Source organism: Macrobrachium rosenbergii, chromosome 40 (genome assembly GCF_040412425.1).
Source record: "Macrobrachium rosenbergii isolate ZJJX-2024 chromosome 40, ASM4041242v1, whole genome shotgun sequence".
Classification (NCBI taxonomy): domain Eukaryota; kingdom Metazoa; phylum Arthropoda; class Malacostraca; order Decapoda; family Palaemonidae; genus Macrobrachium; species Macrobrachium rosenbergii.
Genome location: NC_089780.1, coordinates 16,017,162 through 16,044,113, shown reverse-complemented (window position 1 = coordinate 16,044,113; position 26,952 = coordinate 16,017,162).

Genomic DNA, 26,952 nt, shown 5'->3' with positions numbered 1-26,952 from the left:
ATTACCGTCATTATATGTACCAAGCACTTAGAAACCTATCACTTTACTTGACTGATCGGAAACAAACAAACTCTTTCCTTCGCTGAGATTAAAAAAAAAAAAAAAAGATCGTATCAACATTTCAGCTCTTAACCGCGGCCCCTGAATAACTCGCCAGAGCAAATAAAAAATAACCGAGATCTTCCGTCATTGCAAAGGTAACGCCCGTCAGTGGCGTCCTTTTGATTGACAGTTGTCTGTCCTAAGATGCTGAATCCCATTTCTTATGTAGTTACGTGTCTTTGGTCCGCTTTCGGCGTTTGGGTCCCGAAAAACGTCGTTTTTTGCTGGCATAATAAATTGTTCTTTTTTCAGCGGAATTAATTAGCTAAGTGGTTCGTTTATTCATATAAAATACTTTTGGTTCGAGTATGCACAAGTATATATACAGTATATACGTGCTCATGTAATACTGCATATAAATATTAGCGCATGCATATACATTCAGTCAGTGCACGCACAAACGGACAAAACACATATATGTATACTATGTACATGTATATAAAAATAATATATATATATGTATATATAAATAATATATATATATATATATATATATATATATATATATATATATATATATATATATATATATATATATATATATATATATATATATATATATGTATATATTGTATATATGAATGGAGCTAACTTTCACGTTTTCTACCTCATAAATAACAGCCTCTTAAAACTATTCTTGTCCAGACGCTTCCCATTAACCTTTGCCTTAAATGGAGATATACATGAATTCGGATAGCTGACCCCCTTTCTTTTATTTTTTTTTTTAAGAAGTCGACTGGCAAACAAAATAATAAAATGAATCCTCATAAGCAACGGTAATTGCCAGAAATCATGTATCGGATTGGATGGCTCTGACTTCCACGTAATAAAAAGAATTTAGATCCATTTCTCGTTATTTAGACCAAAAAAAAAGCTTTAAAGGCCACGAGGAACTTTTTAAAGATACAGCTATAAAATTTAAGTTTAATCGCATTTTGAAACAACAGGCATTCAAGAGGAATTTTTGTTTTCATTTCACAGTGGAAACTCAAAATTGGGTATTTGATATATAGAATTTCAGAATTATGTGTACATATACCCATACATAAACTGATTTGTGCCATGCTGGGTTTCATAAACTTAATTCCATGAGAAGAACCTTACCCAGAATGGGCATGCAAGAGGAATTTTCTGTTGACAGTGGGCACCCAAAAATGGGTATTTAATACACAGAATTTCAGAATTAGGTGCACGTACACCCATACATAAATGATTTATGCAATGCCAGTTTTAATATTGGTTTCATTAACTTGATTCCTTGAGGAAAATCTGCACCCAGAATCCTGTGAAGTGGAAATGATGACTTCGATCGACAGCACCAAAGCTGCCGCTATGTAACCGAGTACGACCACGAAAAATGCAGCCTGGAAAGAAGGACAATAAAATTACTGTTAATAACCAAGAAGGACAGTCATTAAAATTAATAACCAAGAAGGAAAATCATTACAGTTAATAACCAAGAAGGACAATAATTACAATTAATAACCAAGAAGGACAATCATTACAGTTAATAACCAAGAAGGACAGTCATTACAGTTAATAACCAAGAAGGACAGTCATTAAAATTAACCAAGAAGGACCATAATTGCAATTAATAACCAAGAAGGACAGTAATTACAATTAATAACCAAGAAGGACAATAATTACAGATAATAACCAAGAAGGACAATAATTAAAATTAATATGCAGGAAGGACAATACTTACAGTTAATTACCCTTAAGGACAATAATTAAAATTAATAGCAAGGAAGGACAATAATTAAAATTAATAACTATATATATGTATATATGTGTATATGTATGTATATGTATATATACTGTATATGTATATACATATTAGATAAAATATTTCTGGAAGAATCGTTTGTGGTTGCATGTTGGAGAAGCAGTACTAAACATTTAATGGTTTCTGAATAAAGAATGTTTAGCAATAGATGAGCCTAACCTAACATCTGAAGAAAGAATCTCTGGAAGAAAGTTGTTTATAACGAGCAGGACCTAAGATATAGAAATAATTAAGCTTGAGTGTGGAGAGCTTATATGCAACAGTTAACAAAGTTACAGTACGTTCAACCTAAAGCATTCTCACCTGAAGGTGGGTTAGGTTGATAGCATATGTTCTTGAACCGCCGTCGTCGTTATCTGGTGCCAAGTTAGCCACTTTGGTGAGCTCATCCTTCCGCCATTTTGAAAGGAGGCCAGCCTCCATCATCCTCCGTAGCCTGATGGAATGTATATAAATGAGAACATAAGTTTAGGAAATCGAAGCAGGGAACGTTATAATAGAATTTGGACGACGGTGGCAGGGTGAGAGAAGGGGCGAGTCACAGAACAGGTGAAGGAAGAAAGGTAGCAGGTAGTGTGCAAAAGATTGTGTGGAACCTCTAAGTGTCTATGCAAGCCGAGGTTAGAATGTACGAAGAGATAGTTGAACGAACTCTCCTTTATGGAGGTGAAGTGTGGATTGTGGGCGAGATAAAAAAAAAAAAAGTGGAAGCCGCACAGACCACGATGGAACGATATATGGGAGAAAGAGTTCATGTATAATAAAGGTGAATAGGGGAGTGCATTTATTGGTGGTTTGAGGTGCTGTTAGTGAGCCTTCTTTTAGGTGTTAGAAACACATTATCGAAAGTTCCGGAGATATAAGAAACTGTCATAACCATGGAAATGTAGGAGGTTTTACAGTAAGATACACCATCTCTTTCTTTCTCTCTAACACACACAGACACACACACACACGCACATCTGCCCCAAAGACCTTTGTTTTTTAACTTATTCCTCTCTCATTTGATTATCCTTTTTTCCACTCAAAATAATGTTTCGTTTCCTATTTCCAAATGGCCCCCCCCCCCCAACCCTTTCTCTCTCTCTTTTTCTCTCTCTCAAAATGGGTGGAACATAACGAAAGAGAAATCCCGCAAAAGAAACTCACAGGCTTGAGAACAAATCCTTATAAGGGACTCCTGGAGGACAAGCAATGCCGATGCCGTGCGAGTGGAAGGCTTGGCGTCCCACATGGAACCTTCTTCGTCCCATTTTCGTGATCAGAATTTCGTAGGAGATTTGCATGGCGATGAAGATGAACTTCGAGTCTCTCGCCTGGTTGTATGGGGGATTACTGGTTGATAATTGTGTCCTTAGAGCCAATACTCTTATAGAATTTATATATTAGATCAAATGCTATTGTAGAATTTATAACTTAGATCAAATACTATTGTAGAATTTATAACTTAGATCAAATACTATTGAAGAATTTATAACTCAGATCAAATACTGTTATGTAATTTATATCAGATCAAATACTGTAGTAGAATTTATATTTTAGATCAAATACTATTGTAGAATTTGTGAAGCGTGAGTAAATTAGAAAACTGTCGTCAGATTCTTGGGAAATGTCACTAAAATTATTGTTTCCTTGCGAAATAAAAATGATGAAAATCCTCTCACCCTAGTTATTCCAGTTTCTGGACGAGTAACAAAACTTTCCTCTGGATTCTTGTGGTTGAACAGTTCCCATGTTTCTTTGAACAGTCCCTCTGTGGCTTCCTGGTCATAGATAATATTTTTTGTCATTATGAGGTCTTGTTTTCTGTGCCTAAGACGGTAGAAATTGCCATTTTCCTTTTTCTGAGGAGGGCAAAGAAAATGGGATCTAGCACCCTGACATTAAAAATCACAGATGCACAGCTTCCAGTTGTGTGGCTGAGTAACTAATTTGTTTAACGCGAAATTATCTCAGTTATATATGTATATATACTGTATATATATGTGTGTGTGTTTTCTAAATGCCATTGTGAAATATCTACTTGGCGATTAATCCACTGTGGTAGGTCGCATCCAGCCTAGAAAAGAGCATAAGTTTAGCAACCTCATCCCTGAAAATTTGCTGAGAATCGTAAAGTTAAAAATCATCTGGACAGGGAGGGTGGGGGCCCTCCCTCCTTTCTGGTAAACAGAGTTCAACCACTGCAGAATGAGACCATTTTTCGCGAATGATATACATCAGTGGTGGAGATATAAGGAAATCAGGTCAAGAAATTAAGTAAGCAAACAGAAGAATGAAATCACTAGGCTTTAGGATCAATTCTGATAATATGAAGAATAAATGAAAAACTAGTTTATTATTGTCTGTCAAATCTTAGCTACAGAATATTACCACCTGAATATACAAGGTAAACAAACCTTTTAACAGATACAAAATAATTACAGAGTAATGATTTTTACAATAAATAACAGTTATTATGGAAATAATATGAATTAGGTAAAGATTTTTCGCTCGAGAGGTCATTAAAAGTTGAAGAATTTGTGTAGAATTTTGCATCACAATTTCGAATGATGAAACAAAAACACTTGAGATTATTACAGCAGGAAAGAGAAAGGAGATTATAATTTATAATAATTTAAGTAACAGAGAGAGAGAGAGAGAAGTCACTGTTTTATAGCTCTGAATTAATAGTAAAAAGAATAAAGGATAAAACTACCCCTTACTCTAAAAATCATTTCGTTTGCTGTACCCTTCAGGATCCCCAGAGTGAAGCCATCTTTGATAGCCCTCGGAAGATCGGTCAAGGAGTCGATGGGTTTCTCGAAGGACGGAATGGCCAAGACAGCTGTCAGCATTCCAGAATAGAGTTCTGGAAAGACGAAAAACGTTCTAATATGCTTTGGTGCAGCCATGAGGTAATGTTTGAATTACGTACAATTCTTGCAAACTATTAACACGGGCACAGATACACACACACACACACACACACACACACATATATATATATATATATATATATATATATATATATATATATATACTTTAGATATTTTAATGTATATGTCCCTTTGTATTTTAACACTGTGTAAGATGGTAACTGAGTTGTATAAATGCTTAGTATATTGTTTTTTACGAAGAATCCAAATGCCATCGTTCCTTTTTATTTTTATTTACTGAATTAAAAATGTAAGCTCTACCTTCCCTTAGAAAGATACAAAACTCAAAATTTCAATGATTTATTGTCCAGGCACTAATCAGCACTAAGCCTGATACAGAATGGAAAGTTACCAAATGCTAAAGATCTCTTAGGTACCAAGGGCTTCTCATGTACCACTGGGCCAGCAATTACCTGTGACAACGAGGGAGAACAGGTACCAGGAGGCAATAATGCTCCTCTGAGGCCAGTGGTCTTCCCGAAGTTCGTTATCCTGAGTGACAATAGTCCTGAACATGCTGAAGGAGTATTGCTCAAGGGTCCTTTCTGTCTTCTTCCCCATGACGATCTCATATACCCTGGACTGGAGGCTCAGGATAGGTCCAATGGCCAGAACCGCGATGATAATGCACAGCCAGGTCTGGAAATGAACAGTGGTTTTCAATTGCGAAGACTCATTTTGAAATATGAAGCTATTTTCAGGGTCCATGAGTAACTGTAACTTGCTATAGAGTTTCAGCCGCCTGGTGTAATGAGTCCAGTAGGTTTTCGTTGAATGGCGAGCTCTGTACAGAGATAAAGTTGAGAACATAGATGGCTCCTTAACATCCAATAGTTTTTTGAAATAGCTCCAGAAAAAATGAAAGATCTATAGGCAAACAAAGACTATTTAAATTACGAGAGAATTTGGCAAACCTTCATTTATTAGGGTAGTTATCATTATCTTCAGCATAGTGAATATTGGCAAAACAGGCAAATTTCAAGTAATGATGGACTTGTGTCGTTCTGGAAGAGAAGTCTTAAAAAACCTAAATTCGGAGTAACGAAGATAGGACCCTGAATATCACAATGGCTTCAACAAGAAAGTAAGAAGAATTTTAAACCCGGGGTTAAAATAACTGACAGCTTCACTACCTCTTGCGAGAAAGGAGACAGAACAGCGAGAGCTCTGTTCCTGATTTTGGGCGCCCTCGAAAATAAGGCCAGAGTCTCTATCGAGTATGGATAGCTGAAGTCCACGGCTGTTTCCCGAAGTTCTGGTAAAAGAGGAAAAGGTTTAGTCTACGAGAGTTTGTAAATCGGTTGATATAATGTAATGTGAACTCTTGTATAGACCTTCAGGAATGCATATCGCAAACTAATAGGCTTAATACTGTACAAATTCAGGTACTGGGACACTTTCGGTCATTTAGTGCTTAAGACTGAAAAGAGGGAGTTGGAGTGGTTGGATAGCAAGATAGTGAGTTCAAGTATAAGGATAATGAGATGAATTATAAGGATCTAAAGACGGAACTGGGAGAAAACCATGCAGTTGCAATAAGAATTAATAATTAGAGATGTTGGGTAGGTAGGCTGAAGAAAGGAAGCCGAAATGGAGGGAAAGTGAAAGGCTAAAAACGGGGTGTAGCTAGGGGCCGAAGGGACGCTGTAAACACCCTCCAGTAGTGCTTACAGGGCGCTGCATAGGGTGCACTGACCGCGATGCCAACGGGGTGTAGAGAATACTCGTACAAGGTATGTCAGTCGATAGCAGGCCCTTGGTTAAACAAAGTTCCCCCGCATGCATTATACTATATAATATACTTGACACAAGCTTTAGTACATATTAAGGGCGAAGAATTCAAAAATAATATATATATGCGTGTGTATGTGTATATATAAATTACCCGTGACAGCAACAGCGCACAGGGCAAACCCGACCTCCCTCCTAGCAGTCATTCCAATAACACCTGTTACGGTGCCATCAGGTAATGGATTCCCCCAGTAGCCATCATCTGGACGTACGATGACGTACCTGTAGAAAATACGGAAATAAAATGATACAGGAAGCGTGAAGTGGTAAAATATGGTACTATGGTCCACTCAGCAAATCCACTGGTTAAAAACTCTTGAACGACATTTTCAGAGGTCAAAATATTGTATGGGAAACAAATGCTAAAGAAAAATGTTTGCGCTATATACGTATTTTCATACGTGCTTAATTAAAAACAAACCTTTTGGTACGATATTTTAAAACAAAGAAGTGACAGTTTTAAATGATATTACAAAAGTTATCAACCAAAACGTATTCCGGACATTCTTGATAATACAACAAACAATGTGATAACACTTTGTAAAATTACGAAGTAAACGGTAAAAGCACTCAATCTCTTCCTGTGGGTGGTTAAAACTGTTTTACTAAAAATTTTAAAAATTTAATTCGCACTCGCCTATGATACTATGAGAATATTAGGTAGTTTAAGGGTTTCTAAAAATATAACCATATTGATAATTAATGGCAGCCATATAGGCAATTTACACTTTGTTTACACTTTTTGAAAGGGGACCTTATTTTCTCATGAATTCTGTTAGGCTGATCTGTTATTCACAATCAAGAAGACATAAACATCTGGAAACTGCTCTGGTATTTAAAAGAGCACTTCTCATTATAATAATATTTTCTCAGAATTGCACAATTGTTAGAAAAACTCTGACACTTACTGAAACCATTGAGGGTCGATAATAAACTAAAGATGTTGCAGATGTTATCTGTAAACTAGTACTGCGTAGTTTAGTTTGCCGCCAGCAGGGCGGCGCTGCTTGTAGGTCTCTCCAGTTACCCGGGAACCGAGGGATTTGAATGTGTGCTTAGTGTTTACCGCTACTTTTTTCGTTCGTTATCTCCATAATGGTGAATTGCGCAGCTAATAATTGCATGAATTCTTCAAGAAGACATAGATACATGTAAGCAAAGCATAGTGAATTTTATTTGGCCAAAAGTATGTGTTAGTCTGATGGAGGTTTTGTGTGCAGTAGACACGCTGATGTGTTAACAGTTTAACACGGCTCACAGTATGTTTTAAGTATATTTTTGTGGCACATTTCTGCAATAGCGATTTCAAATTTGATATCAGAATCGTTAATCGTATATATTCCACACAATACAACGTCAAAAAGCTCTTGCCGCTGTAAAAGATGCCTAGCCTAGTAGTAAGTAGGCCTAGGCCTATAGGTAACTGGTTGTGTGAACAAGCCTCATCTTTTAACGTGTCACTATTATGCATAAGGACCATTGCTGTATTTTTCTGTCATTAAGAATTCTTTACAGTAGGTAGGCTATGGGATACAGTCTATGCAATCAGTTTTACGGCTTTAGACTTGAAAAGGCAGCATTAGAGTTGTTTAACAAAATGCATTGTCTCAAACGTGGTTCCTCAACGGAGTTCCAAAACGTCACACCTGGCGAGCGTATTTCAGGACGACGTAAACAAACTTCAGAAAACGACTTTTGATATTCGAATCAAAGTAAAAAATAGTTGTATTTATTTTATATATGTAACAAATTCGGGTGTCATTTATGCTTCATCAAACGATATGTCTCGTGGATTGGTAAGAGCAAGAAAATGTAGTTTGGTATTAGGCTACGCCTAGGCCTATTCCTTCAAACTGCTCATTTTTGTTAGACGCCATATCATTTAAATCATAATTTTTCGAACATACAAAAGCAATTTTTGGTGGTAAACGTTATCGAATTATTATCCCAAGGCAATAAATAGCCTTTAAGAAGAGTAACAACAAGGAAAAGACTCTTGGCCAAGAAGACGCTCGGCCTGTGTCTATTGACCTGGCATGTATTTTTTTTTCCGTCTTTTAAGAAAAATTTTATTGCAGATAAGACAAAATTGGTTTATTATGGTAGTTCTTATTTGAATATTTTAAGGATTATTGCAAAGTTTATATATATATATATATATATATATATATATATATATATATATATATATATATATATAAATACATATGTATATGTACACTCGGCAAGAAAAGTGAAGATACAGTTTTTTTAGATTTCGTTCATCGAATTTTAATTTTTTTTCTTACAGAAAACACATAATCTCGGTAAATTTACTCTAGAATATGAAAATACAATGCAAATTATATCATAGATGTTAAATCTGCAAAACAAAAACGTTCAGATACTTAAAACCACCATGCATGTCCGAAGTAATCAGAATTTCTCAGATGACTTCGTTCATAGAGATCTAAAAGATAGTGTGGATATCTCGGTGTAGTACTGTTTATCAGAACGGCAATATTTACTCGTTTTCCGTTATGAACAGGCTTATTATTACATCATCATACGAGGTAATGATAATTTCTTTAATTTTTACAGATTCATATTTGTATTTCACGGTGTTAAAGGTCAGCTGGAATTAATGGCAGTAAATGTTGTGACAGCTAGGCAGGTTGACCCAATCTATTTAAATCCGCAAGAGCGTTCTCTATGATGTGCGAGTTCCGCGATGACTTCGGCGGAAAAACACAATGTAACTGGATGTTTCTTAACGTTTCCATAGTCTCTCTCTCTCTCTCTCTCTCTCTCTCTCTCTCTCTCTCTCTCTCTCTCTCTCCCATTGCTAAAAACATACTGTACAAATATAGTATCGTTCAATCTCTAGAAAAAAATAATGAAATGTAGGCCTAGGCTTACACGACAGCAACTCTCTCTCTCTCCTCTCTCTCTCTCTCTCTCTCATTGCTAAAACATACTATACAAATATAGTATCGCTCAATCTCTAAAAGAAAAATAATAATGAAATAAGTAGCTCTACATATAGGCCTAGGCTACACAACAGCAACTCTCTCTCTCTCTCTCTCTCTCTCTCTCTCTCTCTCTCTCTCTCTCTCTCTCTCTCTCTCTCTCTCTCTCTCTCCATAACATTGCATTCGTTCCTTTATTGTTCCCCAAGTTTTCGTTGGACATAGCTCAAATTTAACTCTTGATTTCATTATGGAAGATCGCGTTTCCGATTATGCAAGCATTCCGTTCATTGTTGTCATAAATTCATATGTGCAAGGTTACTTCGAGGTTATGTGGAAAAATGTTTATTTTGCTCAGAACTGTAACTGCAAATTGCAACTTGAACGAATACTGTAAAGTTTACTACTGCATTTAAGTATCAATGATTTCAGAACCGTAGAATATGATTGAAAGTTATAGGAGGTCAAGCAAAAACCAAACACAATAAGACTGAAGCTCCTCCCCTTTCTAAAGTTGCCAGATGTCTCATTATTAAGCAATATATGTCCGAAGATTTAAAAAAACTGTATCCTCACTTTTCTTGCCGAGTGTACGTATGTATATGTATATATATAACACATATATACTTTACAATAATCCTTAGGATATTCAAATAAGACCTACCATGAGAAACCAGTTTTGACTTATTTGGAATAAAATTGGTCTTAAAAGGGGGAAAAAATACATGCCAGGTCAATAGACATAGGCCGAGCGCTTTCTTGACCGAGAGTCTTTTCCTTGTTGTCACTCTTCTTAAAGGCTATTTATTGCCTTGGCGTTATAATTCGATAACTTTTACCGTAAAAAAATTACTTTTGTGTGTTCGAAAAAATTAAGATTTAAATTTATATATATATACGTGTGTGTGAGTGTGTGTGTACTTTAAAAGGGAATGTATAGAATTATTTGTTTGGATATATATTACTGACTTAAACTTTTCAGATTTTTTGTTATTAGAAATTTTTAGAATTAGTTATTTATTTGCATACATATAGAGTGACTTTTCAATTTTTGAGATATATACAGATTAGAATAGGTGATTCTTTTATGAACAACCTTCTTAATAATCAGTATTTCAGTTTTTTCTTTTTTATTGAAGGAGAATATATAGTTATTCGTATGTATTTAAATTACTTACTGTTTAATAAGGGATTCAATTATTCTACTCAATTAGCTTTCCAATATTTGTGATCTATATAGATTAGAATATAAAATTCGTTACTTCAACTGTAGTCGACCTCAGAACAATAATATTTCTGAGTACATTGTACAATAATTATTAATTTACCTGTAATGAAATAACTTGTTCTCATATTAATTAAACGAGATGGGAAGATAAGCATTGTGCTGCCGCAGTCCTTGTCACCTGTTCTGGACTGGGTGTTTCAATATGGCCGCCCAAAGTCACGCGCTCGGCAGGGAGATCGCCGTTCCAGTTTATAGACTCTGTGACTCAAACACACACACACACACACACATACACACTCAGAAACTTCAGAAATTACGTGAAATTCAGGGCGTCGCTGAGGGTCTCCACAATGTTTCCATCTATTCCGAGAAGGTGGATGCCACGGCGCTTTTCTCCTTTCCTGGGTGGACTGGGGTCGATCTCAAAGAAACCCTCGAAGTCGTTGGCTGCCACTTTCATCACTCGACCCTTCATGTCCTTGTAGAGACGCTCGTCGTGTGGGAACACGAGGGAACCGACACTATTCAGGGTGAATTGGTTTTCAGGGAAGAACCTGATAGAGAGAATCCGTGGACGTTGCCCAGTGTTAGGGGGAATCAGTACAGATATCTTAAGAAGCTGGCTTACAGAAGAGGAGATACACTACAATGTCTTCTTGCTTACTTTTGAAATCTAGGATTTCGTGGTAGTTATCATTACTTTGACTAAGAGATCAGTACACTGAATGAGAGATTAGTAAGTTTAACAAGAGAAACTCTAGATCTGGTTTTTTCACATTAATGAATGAGCGCACGTTGAAAAGTGCAAGTGATATATGAGAAAAATTCCTAGTCTTATCTTTGGTTACTATAAGCCAAATGTTGTTTCCATGGAAAGGATACCATACAAAATGCCATGAATTATCCCCACCATACATTCAAAGACATCTCGGTCTATTGCCATGAATACTTGTGTTCTCACGTCATGGACTGTAGTCATTATTATTATTATTATTATTATTATTATTATTATTATTATTATTATTATTATTATTAATATTAATATTATTCAGAAGATGAACCCTGTTCATATGGAACAAAGCCACATGTGCCATTGACTTGAAATTCAAGCTTCCAGGCATTAAACATTACCGAAAATCCCCTCACCTGACGACGCCTTCGCCGTCCACACGAGAGGAGAGGAAAGAGATCTTGCCAAGGGATTTCCTGTAGGCGAGCGACGTCCTCGTGCCTTCGTGGATGACGCCCTCGAGACCAAGGATTATTTCTTCGAAGTCGTGAGCGTCTGACGTCATCAGGAGCCAATGTGCAAAGTGACTTGCCAGCCGCTTCTTCCGGATCTGTGGAAGAAGATGGATTTGTAGATACAGGGATCGAAGAACAAGCAGACAAACTTGGTGATGACTAACGCAGATATCTCCAGGTTTTTGACTATTCAAAGAAGAGATACGGAGGAATGTTGAGACTATGCGAAAGTGATACATGGTATGCAGTAAAAACCAAGTGACAAAATATGTCAATTGAGAATCTGCCATCATACGTGCTGAACAAAGTTACAAGAAACCAGAGACTAGTTAATGATTTAGAAAAGTAAAGGCAATAGAAATGTCACCAAATTTAGACCGAAGATTCTGCCATTCCATCATTCTAAAAGTTCGAAATTATTTGTGTAAAATTCAGTTGAATGAAAGATACTAGAAATTGCGCTCAGAAAAAAAAAACTACCTGACAAAAACAACAATAAGCTAGTGGTCATAAAAATCAAAGCATACTTACGGTCCGAAACATCGTCAGGACGTTTTCAGAAGAACACAAGAGCAGCAGAAGGGTTGTTCCCGTTGCAGCCGATGTCAGGATTTGTTGCAGTGTTGCCAAGGCGATGTCGTAGCTGTAGAAATTTGACCCTGAAGGCACTGCTTGCGCAAGAGCCTTTGCATTCATGGTGGCGTCTTTCATTCGATCAATCCAATGAAAGAATTGGGAAGGTGAAATTAAATAAATTTAGATTCTGTTTCAAAAGAAGAAATACTTTAATACATGAAGAGAAGTGTATTTCAGTGGAGATAATCTTATCAGCAAGCGGTATTTTGGCACAACTCTCACCTCTCAGTGTGTCCAGATTTTGATATTTTGAAGTGTATTTCAACCTTAAGCACTTTTCGTAAATGATTAGGGTTTTTATCAGCTTATGAAGGCATGTAGATATCAAATAAATACATGTTAGCAGACATGTATGCACTTAAGCCATCGGTTTTATGTATATATATATATATATATATATATATATATATAGATAGATAGATAGATAGATAGATAGATATATATAGTTAGGGTTGAAAGGGGTCCTGTCAACCGGTAGACATCAGTAGGTGCAAGGTAAAGGATCAGTCCTTTATTCCTTTTCTAAGTACTCTATTATTGCTGCAACGTTTCAAGACGTAAAAGCCCCATTTTCAAGCTATAAAAAGAGAAGACAAACGTTAAAATAACAAACTCGGAGTAAAAATTAACAGTTAAAAACTATACAAATAATATAAATGACAAGTACAAAAGATAGGAAGGAGTGATTACCATAAGGTGCTGAGCACAGACCGAGTGACAAGTCTTCCTCAACACCTTTCCATCTCGTGAGCTTAAGTCGAAGCTGAACCCGGCCCTAATTGTCACTCGGTCTGTGCCCTTAGCGCCTTATGGTAACCACTCCTCCCTATCTTTTGTACTTGTCATTTATATTATTTTTATTGTTTTTTAACTATTAATTTTTATTCCGAGTTTGTTATTTTAACGTTTGTCTTCTTTTTATAACTTGAAAATGGGGCTTTTACGTCTCGAAACGTTGCAGCATTAATAAAGTGCTTATAAAGGGATAATGGATAAATATATATATATATATATATATATATATATATATATATATATATATATATAAATAGTTGTTAAAAAAATTTATCTTTACGATACCTTCATACTTGTGATCATAGAGTATATGCAGACGTAATTTTGGTATTTGCGACCCCAAGGCTGACACAGTCTCCAGTACATCATTCATAAACAGAGAGCTGAAAAACAATATGAGTGTAATAATACGTTTGCACTTGAAAGGTATCCTCCATTACTTTGACTTTTATGGGTGTCTTCACTTCTACTTCCATTTGTGATCGCAATGATATCTCTAAAAATATTGATAGATAATGAGTTATGTAGGAGAGTAGGTTAACTGTCATCATTATTTTCATAAGAATGATAATAAGATGTCAAACAAATTTGCAAGAAGCTATGAAAAACAGTCATTAAGATAACAATTACGATGTTTATGGTAATGTTCATTTTAACTATGGAAATTACTTCCCAGAATGCCTCACACATTTTCTGTTGTAGTTTTTTTTTTTTTGAACTATTTTAATGCTGTTCCTTTAGCCACGACTTACAACTTTTATTCTGATTTTGTAAATACCCATCTTTCCGAAGGGATTTCTATATATTTTTATTAAAGAGTAAATGAAATAAAAGAGGGTAAAAGAAAAGTTGACAAAGTACAACTAAGGAAAAATTATGTAAACAGTCATATTAGGTTTCTTGCAAACTGTACTCGGGACTGACTTTTGTATTACTGATTCTTTTAAATATGGTCATAATGTAATGGATTTTATACATCCAAAGATTAATTATATCATCACACATAACTGCGGGCAAACCTAAAAACCTGTTTTCCCCAAACATTTTCGTGAGATTTCTTTTGACAATAAAAAAGTACGATAGACAACATAAAACACCAATGTCCAGGGAGTTGAAATCCACACTAGCAACACGAAGAAACAGACCCTCTGACGCAAATGAAAACAAACAGGTGTGCAGAAAGAGTCATTTAGTTTCCTACCTGTCGTCTTTAGAGACACGCCCATCTCTTGGGAGAAGACGGAGCCCACGACCACGCCTTTGATTTTCGACGCAGTCAGCCCCAGGCACAAACAGTACGTTGGCAACGAAGAGCACTTGGAAGAAAAGAGAAACAAAAACTCTTTTCAGTATTGATAACATAGCGAAGGCCGCTCTTCTCTCTCTCTCTTTGTCACATTTTCTCTATGCGAAATTGTAATGGGCATACATACCACGCGTGCTTTCGCATGCCCATCAAGATTGAAATTCATGCAAGAACTTCATTTTTCCTATGAAGTTTCTATCTGTTAACACAGTCTTTTGATACCAGATATAATTTCCATATAAATAATTGCTTTATGAACGTGCATTTTTTTGTGGTGTATAGAAATGCATTTTCATTGATTTCACCTTTCAATTGAGGTCAATCTCGGATCTGCAAAAGAGCAGGTTAAGGTAATAAGGAAATACTGAAGAGGGTAGAGAATCCCACATCCCTAACTGGTTGACTCTTGAGTGTGGGACTGTGCAATCTAATATAATATATATATATATATATATATATATATATATATATATATATATATATATACATATATATGCAACAGCGGGGACTAGCAATTATAGAAGGCATACAGTCAAGTTTACGAGAAAAGACACCACCACCCCAGTCATATCCACAAACTCAACAAGCAGTAGCATCTTGTATGTATGCATTTACTTGAATACATGAATTGTATGCAAACGCTGGTTTTCGTGATATTTTTCTGTGATGTTCCAAGCATATGTGTAATACTAAGTGTATATTTACGTGGTTCTAATTCACTGATTATATTCATGCACAGAGATATTGATACTCACCCATTATGAAACGGGGGTACACCATTGTCGTGACATGTAATGATACAAATCACGCTGGAAAAGAGGAAACAAAGGCAGCATATATTTTGTTCATTATATAGCGTATGTTACTGTTAGTTATTGCTTTTTTTTTTTTTTAATCCTCCCCTGCAGATTTTTTTTTCATTTCAAGTGACAAAACAAAGTCAAATGAACAGAAGCACTTAAATCCTCAGGAGTCTTGATATTAAGGCTTTTAATTCACTGCCAAAAGGAAGTGCAAATAAACTGCTTGGAATCGGCAGCTCTTTAATATTTTGAATACTGATACACACAAATATATGTACTGTACACATATATATATATATATATATATATATATATATATATATATATATATATATATATTATATGCATACACACTATACATACATATATACACACATTTATGTATGTATGTATAATAAAAACTTATTAATAAATTGTATTTTTATAGATGAAAATTGTCCATAAGTATGAAGCTCTGTAATATGCCGATCATATATATATATATATATATATATATATATATATATATATATATATATATATATATATATATATATATATATATATATTATATATATATATATATATATATATATATATATATATATATATATATATATATATGTACATATATGTATATGTGTGTGAGATAATGCAAGAGTTATACAGCTGAAAAATTTTTTCTTATCTGACAAATGATATATATATATATATAATATTTACATATATATATATATACAAGTATATATATTATATTATATATGTGTTATGCTATATTATATGTGCGTGTGTGTGGCGTACCGTACAAAAATTATACATAAGGTTAGAATCCTGACCGGTTTCACCATATTTAATTAAACTATCTTCAAGAAAACTAAGATTTTATTAGAAATTTTCATTATATAATCTAGGTGAAAGTACGCATATAGAATACTCAAAGCTATCAGAACCAGAGTATCTGTCCTCCCCACCTTTCCCCTGAAATCTATACATTTTATATATTTCTTTTGAAATACATGTACTTTCATAAATTACTAGACCGACATCAATTTTTCTCACCAAGGCCTTTTATAAAACTGAGCCAAGTCATTTCTCTCAAACATGAACGAAAACTGAAAGATTATCTTGTGCGTGCCATATGCGCTTCTTATGCTCTTCGGTTCTCTGTGCAAATGATTTCGAAGTTTCACCAATATTAAAATTGTCACATGATACTTTGGTATATAAATAATTTGTTGTTGTCCAAAGTGTATTAATGTTCCGTGAAAAATCTCTCAGTACCGACAGTTACAAAAAAAAAACTTATTTGATTTTTTGTGAAAGGCTTTTAAGTGGTATCTTCAAATTTATTATTATGTTGTAGTTCAAACTATTTTTGTTTTTTTTGTGGTATGTGATTTTCTGTTTTTGTGACCATAAAGTCTTAAGGCATTGTCTGATGCGGTATCAGGATGTTTTAATTTCCTTCCTGCATGTGTGATAACATGTATTTCATCATCAGTTTATTCAGTTTTGCTTAATGCTCTTAAAACATGGATGCGGAAACTTTTTTATTTCGTTTATTGCTAGGGCCAGAATAAAGATGCACTCAGACAGAAATAATGGTAGGTTTATAATACCTACTAAATGAACAACTATTGTCATCTCATTATATTCGGCAATCTAGAAAGGATGGACTACAACCATTTTCAGTTTCCATTGTAGATATTATCCATGAAACCAACTAGAGTCGATTAAACTGTGTGTGAATGATTGTGATTATGAATTCAGTGGAAAACTTTATTTTTTTAAATTTGGGTATTATCTTCAGAAATTATGTCACCAATTTTAAGCAATCTGTAATTAAAAATTGTTAAGAGCATAATATGTGATATTGCTCCATGCAGTGTAATATGGATAAAGTATGTTGTTGATTTAATGTGTAAAGACTTTCATTTGTAGATAAAATGAATTGGTGACATTTATAACAATTTCCTAAAGAATGGAATGTGACTACAAATACCTTTTTTTAGTGTACACAGCAACCCTGCCAAAATTTCTGCCCTTGCATAATTTTATTCTGGCTGCAACAATAACATAAATCAATTAGTTTTCACATTCATGTCTTTGAGAGTATTACGTGCATGTAACCTTCAATATAGAGATGATGAAAACAGATATGATTTGAGATACAGATAAGAAATCGAAATATCTAGATATTGCATTACGTGGTGCACTAAGTAAGCCAAAATAAATCCTTAGGGTAAATATAGCAAAATAAACAAGAAAAAAAAATTCTCTGTGTACTACCACACAGTACTTTGGATTTGATGTGGCATTTCTGAATAACAATAATACAATAAATAAAGGTCTTATAATGAACTCTCCTGACTCTACCAGAGAATGTGTACATAAATAGAGAACTTGTAAATAAATCACTTGCACGTCGTTTAACAGTGTTTATAATTTCCAGTTTGATAATTATAAACACTGTTAAACGACGTGCAAGTGATTTATTTACACGTTCTCTATTTATGTACACATTCTTTGGTAGAGTCAGGAGAGTTCATTATAAGACCTTTATTTATTGTATTATCGTTATTCTGAAATCCCACATCAAATCCAAAGTGCTATGTGGCAGTACATAGAGAAAATTTTTTTCTTGTTTATTTTGCTATATTTACCCTAAGGATTTATTTTGGCTTTCTTAGTGCACCACGTAATGCAATATCTAGATATTTCGATTTCTTACCTGTATCCCAAATTACATGTTTTCATCATCTGTGTATTGAAAGTTACATGCAGGTAATACTTTTAAAGACATGTACGTGACAACTAATTGATTTATGTTATTGCTGCAGAAACAATAAAAATATATCGGCGGGAGACAACAATGCGACTTCCGTTCATGTAATTAAAATCCCGTAGGGTGTTAGTGCTGTCAGTGAACCTCCTGCAGTGCAATATAGGCATTACTTAAGGGTCTTTGCAGCGTCCCTTCGGTCCCTAGCTGGAACTGCTTTCATTCCTTTTATCGTACCTCCATTCATATTCTCCTTCTTCTATTTTCCTGTCCACCCTCTCCTAACAAATGATTCATAGCGCAACTGCGAGGTCTTCCTCCTGTTACCCTTTCAGACTTTTACTGTCAATTGCCGTTTCAGCGCTGAATGGCCTTAGTTGCCCCAGTGCTTGGCATGTATGCCTAAAATATATAAATCAATCAATCAGTCAATCATGTAATTAAAAGCAGTCATGATATTGCCTGGACAGGTGCTAAAATTTTTTTTTTTTTTTTTTTTTTTTTAATAAGCTGGAAAGAAAATTGATGTTATCCACACTTCCTCAGGGCCACTCCTCTTACAATTATATGAATTTGAAACTCCAGGAACGAAATTCATATATGTATATGTATATATATATATATATATTTAAAAGTCACATATATCAATGTTTCATCTTACTTTTTATAATTCCTCTTTTTTCATCTGCATAGCAGCTATTCTTTCCGTAAAATTTCTGGAATTCATTTTCCCTTTACTCAGTTCTTATTTAATACATATGCCTACAATCGATTTTTTATTAAACTGTTTCCCTTTTTTATGTCTGTAATACTGTAAACTGTAAAGTGCAGCCCAGTTAGTTATCAACTTATTTTTCTTATGCTCCTTTCATGTCTATGGGAAAAATGTTTCTCATCTTTTGTCATAACGTCTGCAAAAGAGCTGTAATTAAATTTCAGTATGAAGTGATAGCTAACTTCTGCTTCAAGAACATTAAAATTATTTATGTTTAAAATTATCTGCCTAAGTTGAAACCTCTTTTCGTTTTTATTATAGAGACTATTCTTTATCCCGGAATTTTACAACTCTTATCTAATCTGTTTACACCTGCATGAACATCCACTCTCCTGTACATAACATTTTTCCGTGGTTCCTTTCATATTAATTCCAAATACTGTATCTTTTGGTCTTCATTTCAACCGATTCAATGCTATTGCATACTGCTTGAGGGAAACATTACTCTTGACTCACTCTCATCGTCTTTTCCTCCGAAGTCAACTAATTTTTTTTTTTTTTTGTGTATGTGTGTTGCTTTCTCGGAAACTCTTACGAGTCATAGGAAAGTTTTGTAGTTTCTTACTATTCATAACTACGGTTGTCTCTTTATATTCAAATTTATTCTTGACATCAGACGATTTTCCCAGCAGGAAGACTCTCGTCTCTGTCCGTTGTAATTGTAAGAATATTATTATTATTATTATTATTATTATTATTATTATTATTATTATTATTATTATTATTCAGTAGATGAAACCTATTTATGTGGAACAAGCCCAAAGGGGCCATTGACTTAAAATTCAACTTCTAAAAATATGGTGTTCATTAGGAAGAAGTAAGAAGAAGTAAATGGAAATAATGGAAATGCAGATAGAGATAACACTTGTTAAAAAAGAAAAAAATAAATTAATAAACAGATAAGCAGATAAAAACGTGTTAAAATGCAAGAAAATGCCTTGCATTTTCGCCTGAGCCTCTGAAGTTCCAGCTGGGAGACTTTCACAGTCCATAAGGTCTCAAGCTTTATGCGTGATATTGATGTCATTGTTTTGCGTCTCCTATAACTTGATGAGGGTTCGTCGGTTTAAGGTAGCGTTATTATTCATTCACTTAACTTTTCCTTTTCTGGTATATTCTCTCATCTTTAGTAAAACTTTGGTTTTTGGTTCGCCTCGGCTCCGGATAAGGAGAAAGATACACTTGGATAATTTCCCACGTCCGCAGTCATTACTTTGGTTTATCATCTTTTAAAAAAACTTCGCTAATTTTGCATAGATCTAACTCATTTACGTAGATTCTAAATATGCAGGCATATACTCATACCTTGGCAAAAATAACAATAACAACAACAATAATAATAATGGGATGACTTGCAATGGTCTGAATTTCCTATAAAATTACATCTTCAACTGATTAAATAGTTGTACGATTTTAGTGATATATACATATATATATATGCGTGTGTGTATATAAATATATATATATATATATATATATATATATATATATATATATCATATATACACACAGTATTATATATATATATATATATATATATATATATATATATATATATATATATATATATATATATATATTATATATATATATATATATATATATATATATATATATATATATATATATATATATATATATATATATATATATATATGGTATGATGGAGCCATCTTTAAGACAGGAGACAAGAAAGAAGTAAAAACCCCACCAAATTACCTACTGCAGTTGAAGCAGCCCCTTGGACAACACCTTCCAAGCCAATCCTCTCTGCAGGAGCCTTGAGGAGCGAATGGTTCGCCGTGTAACTTCGGGTCCCTACCTCAGTTCCTGATTCCATTCATAAAACATACTGAACGTATTATATCGACCCCTTGGAAGGTTGTGCCTAAAACTCACTTTGTCTGACTTGTTTTAAACCTGTGTCTTTCATATTCATGATACAAGTTTATATTATTTTTAAATTTTATTTTTTGTTCGTAGTGCATCTTCATTTTTATGACGTATCTTTTTCATATTCGTTGAAAGCAGGATACGATTTCATTGAATTTATAGACGAATTTTGGATTTTTTTTATAGATATTGAAAGAGCGTCAGCCATAAGGAGCCGATTAATTCTTAGTAAGTTTTTTAATATTGGCATTTTTTATTAATAGCGTTAATTCTTTTAAGTTTTCTATTTGGAGCGTTTTTAACAGCGTTAATTATTTTTAAGTTTTTTTAATTTTTTTACTTAATGCGTTTTGTTTTGATTAATAGCGTTTTTATTAAGTTGTTTTGATAATAGCGTTTTTTATTAATCGCGTTAATTCTTGGTAAATTGTTTTGATTAATAGGGTTTTTTATTAATAGCGTTAATTCTTGGTAAGTTTTGTTTACATTAATAGCGATAATTATTTGTAAGTTTTTAGTAATAACATTAATTCTGAGTCATTTATTATTAGCGTTTCAGAAAACGATACCTTAGCTTCTGCAATATTGCAGACTTCTTTGCAAAGTTGATACTGTCTGGTCCACAGATCTCTGCTGAGTATAAAGAGCAAATAAAGTTTGTTACGTGTTTACAGATGACCTGTATTGTTCCGTATTTTCAAGGATTGCCTGCGTGCCTTTTCTCCTGAGAATGAATGATTCTGTTATTTTAGAGGGAGACTGCGAAATCCATGCCCTTCTCCGTCATAGTAGATGAGGTCAGGTTGCTAGTAATTTTAATTATATATATATATATATATTATATATATATATATATATATATAACCCATATATTTCAATTGAAAGACTTGGGTTCGATCCTGATATGAGTATATATATATAAATTTATTATATATTCCATATATGATTTATGTATTGATTATTTTTATATATCTGAGTGAATATGGAAAAAAATAATCAACAAAATCACGTGATTGTGTGTTGATTATATATATATATATATATATATATACATACATATATATATATATATATATATATATATATATATATATATATATATATATATATATATATATATATAAGATAAAAATAAATCATATTGTGTGTGATTATATATATATATATATATATATATATATATATATATATATATATATATATATATATATATATATATATATATATACACTCACCACCATCTCCTAACAATTTTTTCTTAGTGCAACTGCGAGGTTTTCCTCCTGTTACGCCTTTAGAACCTTTTTACTCAATTTCCGTTTCAGCACTGAATGACGTCATGGGTTCCAGCTCCTAAATCTTATATTCCAGTTCCAATTCCGAGTCGTTTCCTGCGATCCGCTAAGCCTTATCATCCTTAAAGCGTCAGAGTTACTGTGAAACTTTTAGTGAATATTCTTTTTATGAAAAGAATTCCAATCAAGGAATGTTTACCTCTCAGTGAGAGAATGACCATTATAAGAGTTGCTGGCGGAATGCAGTAACAGAGTAAAAGGAATTTTTCACCAATAATGTTATCATTTTTGGTGAAAAGTGATAATCGTTTGACTTCTTATTTTAGTTATTACTATTTTCATTATTATTATGATTAGGAGTAATTGTGGTATTATTTATAAATTTTTTGTTTTTACTGCCAGTGTTTTAACCATTGGCAAAAGTAAGTTATTATTATTATTATCATCATTATTTTTCTTATTGTTATTATAATTATTATTAGTAGTAGTAGTATTATTATTATTAGTAGTAGTAGTAGTATTATCATCATCATTATTTCCTATGCATGTAAGAATTTTTAAAAACCTGTAATTTTATTTTACTGATAGTTATCCTAAGCACTCTTCTCTGTGGCACTGAAAAAAGAGAGCTGGCAGAGAATCCGTTAAAAATTTAGTTTGTCACCCCAAACTCTGAATAAGTGGCAAGGACCCATAAAAAATGACCCAAATCTTCCCCTGTTGGAAAGGTCATTCAGGTGTCATTCACGTCCTTTTGGTTAACAGGTGCCTTTCCTAAGATGCTGTATCTCATTCCTTAGGAAAATGTTTCGCATTTTATGTTGTCTGTGCTTTTAGACATCTCAGAATACTTCGTTTTTTATCGACATGAAACCTACTTACTTTAACTAAGGGTAAATAATGAGTGCTGTTGTATAAACAATACTTCAGGTATATATATATATATATATATATATATATATATATATATATATATATATATATATATATATATACTGTATATATACTTGGCCCATTGTCGATGATTTCACCTTTTGAATAATCTGATCAAATTTATGCTCTTTTCGTGATTTTCAGCGATGTATGACACCTTGCTTTCCATGATATTGCAGTCTGAAACCTGACTGTGCAATATGTAAATTCGTATATCATATTGGTTATCTGTTTCTCCTCGTGCAGGGGCTGTGCTGTTTCTGGTTTTCATTTGGTGATGTTAAACGGAAGTAGCGTCAATATCTCGGAGTGCGATAGCTGTATGTATTGACCTTCTACTTACCCAACTGTGTTTGGTATGGACATTGTAATTAGAGCGCCTACTTGCTTCTTATCGTCTGTGATGGAAACCTGCATCACAAAAAGGTAAGTTTAATGATTCAGAAAACGCTAAAGAAGGTTATGATTCGCAAATGTCAGGGTCAGCAGACATATCAGATTTGTTCTTTCTATCGGGTGATGAATATTCAGCCTTTATTATAAATATTATCTTTCATTTACAAGAAATTCAAGTTCATAAATGATGTTTAGAAGTACAGTACTGTTAATAAGAATTAGAGTAAAAGAGAAACAGATAACATAAGCAAACTGTCTTAAAAAAAAAAAATATTCTGCTCATAGAATTGAATATCCTCTCAAATGTTTATTAACAATTACTTTTACCAGTCTTTGACGGAATTGAATTACTTTTCTTGTGCTATGAAATCTAATCATGATTTTATATTTTAACGGCACTGCTATGAGCAACAACAAGATTAACCTCAATAATCTGTGCAATAGAAAGACAGTATCTCTCATTCTATGTTTGATAAACTGCTCTCAAAACTGAAGTCCCATTTAGAATATGATGTTGCTGGAACTTCCAGGTAGTAATCATAATGATATATTCTTTTTAACCAGATTTGGTTCCATGTGTTGCATAAGAGCCAAAAGGACATCATGATAAAGATAAAAAAAATTTTAAATAGGTGAAAAGGGTCACGTGATTTCCGGAGATTTTCCGTATGAATCTCGTTGGTTTTTACTATAAAAAAAATCGCGTAGCCGTATTTTTTTTTTTTTTTTTTTTTTGGCCTACTCTCCACTTATCTTTCGCAGACTGCCTTTTTGAACAGTGATATTTCTCTTTGATTGTTCCATATTCAATTAGTTTTAATGCTAGGACACTCATTTTAGCATCATTTTGAATATGAATATGCAATATATTTTAGTGTCTTCAGAAAAGTAAAATACTAAAAACTGACATGTGGAAGGTAGTAAAAAACAAAAATGTCTATTCTTTGCCTTTAAGAATATTTACCAAAATATAAGGCAAAAGAAGTATATTTTTTTTTTACACCACGCAAAACTTCAGTAAATTACCTTTCCATTATTTTAAAATTTTAGTTACATGCCACTAATATACATTTTATTACCGTCATTATGTGTGGCAACCACGTAGAAACCTATCACTCTACTTGAGTGATCGTAATCAAACAAACTCTTGCCTTCGCTGAGGTAAAAAAAAAAAAAAAAAAATCGTATCAACACTTCAGCTCGAAACCGCGGCCCCTGAATAACTCGCCAGGGCAGATAAAAAATAACCGAGATCTTCCGTCATTGCAAAGGCAACGCCCGTCAGTGGCGTTCTTTTGATTGACAGTTGTCTGTCCTAAGATGCTGAATCTCATTTCTTATGTAGTTACGTGTCTTTGGTCCGCTTTCGGTGTTTGGGTCTCGAAAAACGTCGTTTTTTGTTGGCATAATAAATTGTTCTTTTTTCAGCGGAATTAATTAGCTAAGTGGTTAGTTTATTCATATAAAATACTTCATGGTTCGAGCATGTACAAGCATATGTATATACATGATATATATTATAATATATATATATATATATATATATATATATATATATATATATATATATATATATATATATTCATATATAAATGGAGCTAACTTTCACGTTTTCTACCTCATAAATAACAGCCTCATAAAACTATTCTTGTCCAAACACTTCACATTAACCTTTGCCTTAAATGGAGATATCCATGAATTCGGATAGCTGACCCCCTTTCTTTTATTTTTTTTTTTTAAGAAATCGACTGAAAAACAAAATAAAATGAATCCTCAAAAGCAACGGCCATAGCCAGAAGTCATGTATCGGATTGGATGGCTCTGACTTCCACGTAATAAAAAGAATTTAGATCCATTTCTTGTTATTTAGACCAAAAAAAAACCTTTAAAGGCCACGAGGACTTTTTTTAAAGATACAGCTATAAAGTTTACGTTTTATCAAATTTTGAGACAACAGGCATTCAAGGGGAATTTTTGTTTTCATTTCACAGTGGAAACTCAAAATTGGGTATTTGATATATAGAATTTCAGAATTAAGTGTACATGTACCCATACATGAACTGATTTATGCCATGCCAGGTTTCATAAACTTAATCCCATGAGAAGAGCATACCCAGAATGGGCAAGAAAAGGAATTTTCTATTGAAAGTGGACACCCAAAAATGGGTATTTGATACACAGAATTTCAGAATTAGGTGTACGTACACCCATGCATAAGTGATTTATGCAATGCCGGTTTTAATATTGGTTTTATTAGCTTGATTCCTTGAAGAAAATCTTTACCCAGAATCCTGTGAAATGGAAATGATGACTTCGATTGTCAGCACCAACGCTGCCGCTAAGTAACCGAGTACGACCACGAAAAATGCAGCCTGGAAAGAAGAACGATAAATACAGTTAATAACCAAGAAGGACAATAATTACAAGAAGAACAATAATTATAATTAATAACCAAGAAGGACAATAATTAAAATTAAAAACTAAGAAGGACAATAATTACAATTAATAACCATATATATGTATTTATATAATATATATATATGTATGTATGTATGTATATGCTTATATATATATATATATTAGTTAAAAGTTAAAGTCCTTCTGGGCCTCTGTAGGCTCATAGGACAGGCGCTGATCTGTTTCTAAGGCCGACAGCCAGTGGATATATATGTATATATACATATTAGATGAAATATTTCTGGAAAAATCGTTTGTGGTTGCATGCTGGGGAAGCAGTACTAAACATTTAGTGGTTCATGAATAAATAATGTGTAGCAATAGATGAGCCTAACCTAACATCTGAAGAAAGAATCTCTGGAAGAAAGTTGTTTATAACGAGCGGGACCTAAGGTGAAGAAATAATTAAGCTTGAGTGTGGAGAATTTATAGTACGTTCAAGCTAAAACATTTTCACCTGAAGGTGGGTTAGGTTGATAGCATATGTTCTTGATCCGCCGCCGTCATTATCTGGTGCCAAGTTAGCCACTTTGGTGAGCTCATCCTTCCGCCATTTTGAAAGGAGGCCAGCCTCCATCATCCTCCGTAGCCTGATGGAGTATGTATAAATGAGAACAACATTAGTTTAGGAAATCGAAGCAGGGAACGTTATAATAGAATTTGGAAGACGGTGGCAGGGTGGGAGAAGGGGTGAGTCACAGAACAGGTGAAGGAAGAAAGGTAGCAGGAAGTGTGCCAAAGATTGTGTGGAAATTCTAAGTGTCTATGCAAGCCAAGGTTAGAATGTACGAAGAGATGGTTGAACGAACTCTTCTTTATGGAGGTGAAGTGTGGATTGTGGGCAAGATAAAAAAAAAAAAAAAAAAGGAAGCTGCAGACCACGA